Here is an 8,621-nt window from a genome sequence, read left to right as displayed (position 1 = left end):
TTCAGCAGTTTTCCTTAAAGTTTATAGGCTTGGCAATTAGCATTTAAAAACGCCTTTCACATTTTTACTTCACAGGCTGTAATATTGTTCCCGGAGTATGTCCCAGACAGCTTTGAGGCCAATTCGAAAATGGCATGACGGCAAAAATGAAAGCAACTTCTTAAGTCATCAGCACAAAGGTGTCAGCAGTTCACATAAATTTGTCGCTGAGTCTCATATAATGTACAAATTCATATATATTATATAAAAGCGACATATACATGTTTAGATTTGGGGCTAACATGTTTTCACAAGAGAACACCGCAGAACATCAGCCGGTGCAAAGAAAGAAAAGAAAATAGAATTCAGTTACGACATTAAAAGAACTTGGTTTCACCCAAAAAGCGAAGCATTGATTGCGATAGCAAATTAGTAGACAGCTATACGAAGTAAGTAAAGTAAGTAGGTAAAGTAAGTAAGTAAAGTAAGTAAGTAAGTAAGTAAGTAAGTAATTAAGTAAGTAAGTAAGTAAGTAAGTAAGTAAGTAAGTAAGTAAGTAAGTAAGTAAGTAAGTAACCTTCGATGGTTCGCGTGGTTTTCCCATCGGTGATTACTGAGATAATACACAAACACGAACAGTAATTTTTCAGCTGTTAGTACGTTTGTAGAACGCGACACACCGAAAAAGCACTGAGGGCGGAATGGAAAGCTGGGAAGTTGATGAAGTTGCAGAATGAGACTTGGAATGAGGAATGGAAACACGCCGAGATTGTAATGATTCCCAAACCAGGTAAAAAGCTACAGGTAACAAACTTACGACCAATCTCCCTCACATCGTGCTTAGGCAAATTATATGAGAGGATAGTAACAAAAAGACTACAACATTGCGTGGAGGAAAACGAGCTATACCCCCATAGTATGTTCGGTTTCCGATCCAAGCTTTCGACACAGGATGCCCTTCTCCAACTTAAACATGAGGTTCTCAGCAACATATACCATACAACGGAGAACACATTTTAATGGCACAAGACATAAAAGGAGCTTTTGGCAATGTAAGCCACGCGGCAATCCTGGAAGGCATTAACAGCGTAGACTGCGGGAAGAAAGTACACGGATACGTCAAAGCCTTCCTCTCCAATAGAACAGCAACAATAGGTTTGGGAGAGATTCGATCGCAAAAATTCGCCACACCAAAGAAGGGGACACCCCAAGGTTCAGTAATTTCCCCGATACTCTTTAACATGGCAATGATTGGCCTAGGGCATAAACTAAGCAAAATCGAAGGCATAAAACACGCTATTTATGCAGATGACATCACCATCTGGGCCACTAAAGGCTCGCTGTGCCAAAAAGAAAGCTATCTGCAAGAAGCAGCCACTCGCGTGGAAGAATACGTCGGGGAAAGAGGCCTTGAGTGCTCCACGGAGAAATCTGAGCTTCTGAGAATTACACGGGGCAAGAAAAGCAAAGAAAGCCTCAACATATGGCTAAAGGGGCAGCCGATACCGGAAAGCCAACAAATCAGGATCCTTGGAATGTGGGTGCAATCCAACCAGCGCTGCACCCACACGCTGAAAACACTCAAGCAGTCAACAGCCCAAATAGCACGCATGATCACGCGGGTGTCACAAAAGAGATATGGGATGAAAGAAGGAGACACACTTAAGCTGGTTGGCGACCTGGTGGTCAGCAAGGTCGCATACTCACTCCCGTACTTCAACTGCACCAAACGGGAAATACAAGAAGCGGACACAATTTTACGCAAAGCGTACAAAACAGAACTTCACCTGCCGAACAATACATCGACAGAGAAACTAATGGCACTTGGTTTAAGCAACACCTTCGAAGAAGTAAAAAAAAAGCCCAAAGTATCGCACAGCTCATGAGACTCCAGCAGACCAAAACGGGAAGGGAACTGCTAATAAGGCTAGGCTTCGCGGAATCAATCAAAGAAACCCAAAGAACGGAGGGGATTCCTGATGAATATCGGAAAATATACACTGTTACCCCACTACCCAAAAACATGGACCCAAACCTCCACACGGCGCGAAGGGACGCAAGGGCGAAATACGCCGAAAAGCACCTGGCCACAAAAAAACACAACAGTATACACAGATGCTGCAGTATACGCCAAGCAAAGAGGCACAAACATAGTAAAGACAGCTGCGATAGTAATAAGCCAGGACTACAAAGAGATCAGCAGCGCGTCAATGAAGGACTGCTCGGTAACGGAAGCTGAGGAAATAGCCGTAGCTCTAGCGGCAGTGGAGGGCTACCGATCCGAAAGGTCTTTAACAATACTCACCGACTCGCAAACTACGTGTCGGAATTACATGAACGGCAGAATAGGACGCAGAGCACTTCACATCCTCCGCCCCTGCAGGGCTAAGAACAAAGTCAGGCATACAATTTTCTGGGTACCGGGACACGCTGGAATAGAAGGGAACCTAAGGGCGGACAAGGCAGCTCGAGAGCACACAAACCGAGCGGCCACAAGCACCGACCCTGAGGAACCCATACCAGTCAACCCAAGCTGCTCAGACATATTGAATTACTATAAGGAGGTCCGAATCAAATACCCTCCACCCCACAACAGCCTAAATCACCATGAAGCAACCTCTTGGAGGAGGCTGCAAACAGGAACATATCCAAACCTAAACACACTGAGCAAGATGTTTCCCACCCAGTATAGAGACATATGGCCCTGGTGCGACGCCAAGCCCACCTTATATCACATTACATGGGAATGCGTTCAGAATCAACAATTCCTTCAAATAAAAGACACGAGTGCGGAGCAGTGGGAGAGGGTGCTCTCCAGCAGCGACCCGGAAGTCCAGCATGGACTAGTAAGGCACGCTCGCCGAGTAGCCACCCTCAGTGGTGCCCTGGAATAGGGGCGTCGACCCTGCGCAGATGGGGAAGAAGACCGTGAAGATGGCCGACCACATCTGCCGCCGCTAATTTCTACCCAATTAGAGCAAATAAAGTTTTTCCTCCTCCTCTCGACCGGCAAAAGGTAAGTGTAGCACAATCAAGGCGCAACAACGTCCGGAGGCTCACGGAGCACAGGCATGGACAGGGCTGTGTTCGTGTACATGCGCCTTCTGATGTCCTTGGGTCTGAGCGCTGACCTGTTGTCTTTAGGCACCCGGAACAACCTTGCAGGACTTGTTTTTGAGGTATGAGTCGTGAAACGGGTGAAACGTCGCGGAGCGCAAGCACACAGCTGCCAAGGAGCACGAAACTGACGAAACTACCCATGCCGGTCAACGCATGGTCAATGCACAGCCGCGCACGCTTCCCGATAAGAGCAGATAACGAAAAGTGAAACGTCATGCAGCGGGCTAAGCCAACACCCTCTAGAGAACTTAAGGCCTTCAGGCTGAATCAGCATAATCTAGATCAGCATAATCTAGATTGGAATAAGTACATGTGTCCCCAATAACATTGTTCATACGCAATTGTGAAGCTAATAGAGTGCGTTACATTCATCATTGCCGCGCCATAAAAACCATAAGTACAAATATACGGAAGGAAAAGTTTTTATGGATTCAATTTATTTGAAGTAATAGGTATGAAGTATGGGGTATAACAAATAATACTAATTATTATAATGCACAAAAACGTACATTACAAAGACGACAAAGCGCGACGCTATAAAAAGCTGCTGGAATCAATACCTGCACATGTTTTACAAAGCTGTTTTGTATCTGTGCCACTAAATAAATGCTTTGTAAGGTGCCTGCTGCTCATTCCGCAGTTTAGACTGAAGAAACAGTGTGGAATGCTTAATAAAAGCATACGGCTGCTAGGTGAACCAAGCCGCGATCCCTTCATCGAACCCGTATCCCCGAGCGTGCCGATGGCCTCTTCTCCGTGACGTCATTCGCCGAGCACTCCGGCCTTCTTGTCTAGGAGGTGATGGCTAAGCTGGCGCCGGGCCGGCGGAACCACAATGCGCGCGCGCGGAGACAGTCGAAGGAGAGGGAGTTACGAGGGAGGGCGAGGAGATTGGTGCGGGGAAGGGATCGGCCACCTGGATCGGCGCGCATGGGCGCGACGATCTACGAGGTCAAGCTAGGCAAGCGGATTTTCGGCTTCGCCCTGATCATAGATTGCGCCAATTACCTCTGCCACCTACAGTTACTGTATATGCTGTATAGCACATACTGTATAGCATATACAGTAACTCTACTGCCCCCGAAGCCGTGGAGTTTCCCACCGCGGTCCTTACTTCGTATGGTTGCGTGCTGATTTGCTATCCCAATCAATGCTTCGCCTTTCGGGCAAAACTGCGACTTTTTTGTAGTACGTTTACCGCGCCATCAATGCTATGGCTTGCCTTTGATGTAAACATGCACTTTCAGCCCTTACGCTACACTAAGTGTGGCAAATAAGTACTGCAACACCAGCTCATTCAAACCACGTGCTCAAAGCAGAATATTGGTATGATACCGCTAACGTTTCAGCCCAACATGCTGCATGAAATTATGTATACGTAAGCGACTCGCGTAGCCCAATGTAAAAAAATTAATGTAAAAAAGAAAGAAGAAACGGAACATTTTTTTCATTTTTACTCAAGAAAATTTCATTTAGTGGAAGCAAAAGATATTATTTCATTAAAAAAAATGACCGTTTTCTGTTTATGGTGGACGAAAGATTATTTCTTGAATTTAACAGACTTTCTCCCCATGAGGTAATCAATACTACCAGTGAAACGAGATTCGTGCGTCTGTTTACCATCCTCAATTAACATTTGTGTGCAGTTTCACCAATCGCGCAAGTATAGGCAGGTACATCTCCTGTGCACGAGTCTCATTTTCTCAATGAGCTACATCTGCAGTCAGGGCGAGTGATGCCGCTCAGACCATGGCTACATAAACCTCTGGAATGGTTGCCTGCATGTGTCGCGTAGGGCCCTTCGCGCCAGATGTGTTGTCATTGGACAAATGTCACGTGCTCTACCTAGCGTGCTTATCTGTATATGCATGATTTGTCACAACTGCATCGCAGTATTTGACTGTCTCTTACTACGTGGAAGCTGCAGTCAGGAGGGGAGCAAAAGTTACTGCCTTCATGGAATAAGATTGCCTAATAATTTTTTTCTGTGAAATTACAGTAAAGCAACAAAGATATTTTAGTAAATTCACAGAAAAAAAGAAGTCAAAAGTAGAGAACAGAAAATATAGGTTAGGAAAATTGTCCTTTTCTTTCTTTTGCGAGCTATTTTTAACAGTGAGCGCTCTGATTTACTGAGGTGAGCACCACATTTAGCCCATAGAACTGTGCTTTCCAGTTTTCCTACGTCATCAGCGTCACTTGACCGGACGACCGTCCAGAGTGCAGTCGGTAGTGCTGCAATCACTGCCAAGTTTTCTTTAAATGACTTCCGCCACTGAAGTTGTCATTCGCCTGCCTGCGACCTTGACTTTCTCGTGGCAATCCTGTGCGCCGGTTGCCAGAAGGGCATGGTACATCCCCTTTGTCACCGTAGTTGTGCAAGCGGAAATACATCTGAAAAATGTTTGGAGAACATATCTGGAGACACTACCACATACACATCCGACACCAGGTAGCGAGTTCTCTTTTTGCGAGTGTGAGCAGAGAATACGATAGGCTGCAGCCGTATACATTCATGCCGGCATCCTTAAATGTTAACCCTTTCTATGCATGCTAAAGCAGTGCCCTTTAAAAATAGGGGAGAATTAACGCGTTCCATATGTATTATTTATGCGTACCCGACGAAACAGACATAATATGTCTGGCGCGATTTCATCTCGGCCACCAGCGGAACACAGTATTTCAGATCGTCTTTTGCGAAAGCTAGCAACAGAGATCAATCGAGTTCGCGAAGACATAGAAAAAAGCTTTTTGTTCGTGTACTAATCCTCGTAGTTTCAGCAAGTTTATCGCGATCCGCGTATCTCTTCGGTTACACACCAACATAGGTATATGGCTGCAGGGGCCACTTTTATTTAGGCTTTCCTTTATTCATTCAGTTCTGGGAGTTTCCGTGCCGAAACCGCGATCGCATTATGAGGCGCGCAGTGGCGGGCGACTCCGGCCCGCTGCTCCGGAATAATTTTGGCCCGGAGGGGTTCTTTAATCAGCGTCCGAATCTAAGTACACGAGCGTTCTTGCTTTAAGCCCCCATTGAAATACGGCCGCGGCGGACGGGATCGAACCCAAAGCCTCGAGCTGAGTATACCGCGACGTGATAACCACTACGCTACCGCGGTGGATCATCTAGGCTTGGCGGATATATACGTCGCTCTTTCCCGCCTGTAGCTCGGCCTGATAGCGGAGCAGATCAACTTCGATTTCTATGTTAGTAGCTCTCGAGCATACATTTCAAAGAAGACATAAATACACAAGCACGTCTCACAGTGGGGGAAAAAAAAACTGATGGTGAGACCTCCTGCCCCTCCGCCCCGCCCCCCAAAGAAAGGTAACTATATAATGAAAAGCATCCGATAGTTCAGAACAGCTAACATCATACAGTGTAGACCAAATATCAGGGTGTGCAATACAACAACGCAAACCAACAAAATTGGGAATTACTTGCCGCCTATTTAACAAATATAAATGCACATTAATTTTAAATGAATCAGTCGGAACCCTCCTGCAAGCAACAAATTCCATAATGAAACAAATGAAAAATTCGCAACGAGCTCGCCGTAATCAGCTCTATAGGGTTAGGTACTAACTAAGTAGTTATTTGTTGTGGAAAAAATCAGTCAACGGAACATCAACATGCTGACTAGCATGTGGCGGAAAGCAAGATTTCCAGACACGCGCTTAAACATCAAAATAGCAAAAAAAAATATCCGTTCAGGTTTTTAACAGATGAAATACTATGCGCGAAAAGAACCAGTGAACCACGGTTGGACGCAAGACCGCTAAAGGTTATTATTTGTATTGCTTGATTCTGAATGTGCTGAACTAGGGATAACGAAGTGACGTACTTGTGTCCCCATGATGAGATGCGATAGCATCTGTGACCATGATGGAAGGCGTAATAGAGCGACAAAAGGGTTTCAAATTTGAAATAAGGACTAACTGTTAGCAAAATTCAAATTCCGTGTGCGGCTTCGCGTGTAAAAAAAAAATAAATAGAGTTTTACGCGCCAAAACTACGATCCGAGTACGAGGCACGCCGTAGTGGGTGCTCCGGAAATTCGGACCAGCTGAGGCTGCTCAACTTGCACGTATATCTAAACACTCGGATTTCGTCCCCATCGAAATCCGGCCGCAGTGGCCGGCATTGGATCACGCGACCTCGTCCACGATCAGCAGCCCAACACCGTAGCCACTAAGCAACCGCAACGGGCCGCTTTGCGTCTAAGCGAGGAGTCTTACGTCTTTTGCGAGCTCAACCACGAAGAACGTAGCACTGTCCCTAGGGTAGATGACATTGTTGCCTAAACAAGCAGAGAGAGCGCAAGGAACGGTTCGAGGAGCAGACGAGGAGATAACAAAATAAGATTCGCTAGCATTGAGAACGAGTCTGTTCTTCTGACATCAGTCAGTAACATTTGTTTTGCCATCGTAAATAGTAGCAGTCAGTGAATTCAATTGATCAGCTGCAGTCAGAATCATAACCAGGAATTATGGGCATTTCGTTCGGCTTCCCTTTTTCGCCAGCATGTGGCGTATCGACCTTAAAGAATTCGACATTCGCGCTAGGACGTATGGCACCATGACGCGCAACTAAAGAAAAAAGAAACGCCACGACGCCACCACGAGACTGACGCTTCACCACGGCACTTGGAAGCGAGTGCGCCTACGTATCGGCGTTATCACGAAGACGGCCAGCTACTTGCTCGACCGGCAATGAATCCAGCATTTTGCTAGACACCCGGCCAGACAGCTCGTCGGCATTCCGGGTGAGATGTCTGGTCGAGGGTACGGCTCCCGCGAAGCTTCCGTTGAGCATTTCCTTGATTGCTCTCTCTTTATTTGTGCGCCATTGTGGCCGTAGGCGTGCGTGTAAGTCAGCGTTCTGTTTCTTGAGTTTCCTACGGAACCAGCGTGGGAGTGGTTTTATGAGAAAACCGCTGCAGGGATTTCCATTATTTTTATCCTAATTAAGAGATGACGTTAAATTACGCTGACTGCAATAAACAGAATTTTGGTTTAATGCATGGAATTTATTACAGGAATTGCAGGAAATCGGTAAACTTAAAGAACAACAGAAGCACGAAGTTCACAAAGTCACCCAATTCAGTACGCAAAACAAATATCGTATTTTGGAGCATGAAAAGGGAACCCGTTTGATGTGCGAATTTACATGCTATGCAAATTTGCTACAATGTTTGTAATGGCTTTGCAAATACAGCATTCGCAAATTAGTGCTTTATTTCAGTGTGGTGTATGATATTCTGACATTCTTACGCGCGTTCTAGGTTTACGCCTCAACAGGAGATGGGTCATCCAAGACGGCGGAGGAGGAGGTAGACGACGTGCGGCTGGCTAGCTGAAGGTGAGGTCGCTGGACAATGTTCGATGTCCGCAGATACCTCCGCCCATTTGTATGTTTAAGAATAATGTGTATGTAATAGTTGGCGGAGTTTCAATAATGGCGTTAGCGGACACGGGCGCAACCGTTTCAGTGATGACTCTTGCGTTTCAAAAGCTTCCTA

Source organism: Dermacentor albipictus, unplaced genomic scaffold (assembly GCF_038994185.2).
Source record: "Dermacentor albipictus isolate Rhodes 1998 colony unplaced genomic scaffold, USDA_Dalb.pri_finalv2 scaffold_54, whole genome shotgun sequence".
Taxonomy (NCBI): domain Eukaryota; kingdom Metazoa; phylum Arthropoda; class Arachnida; order Ixodida; family Ixodidae; genus Dermacentor; species Dermacentor albipictus.
Note: the sequence above shows the minus strand (reverse complement) of the source record.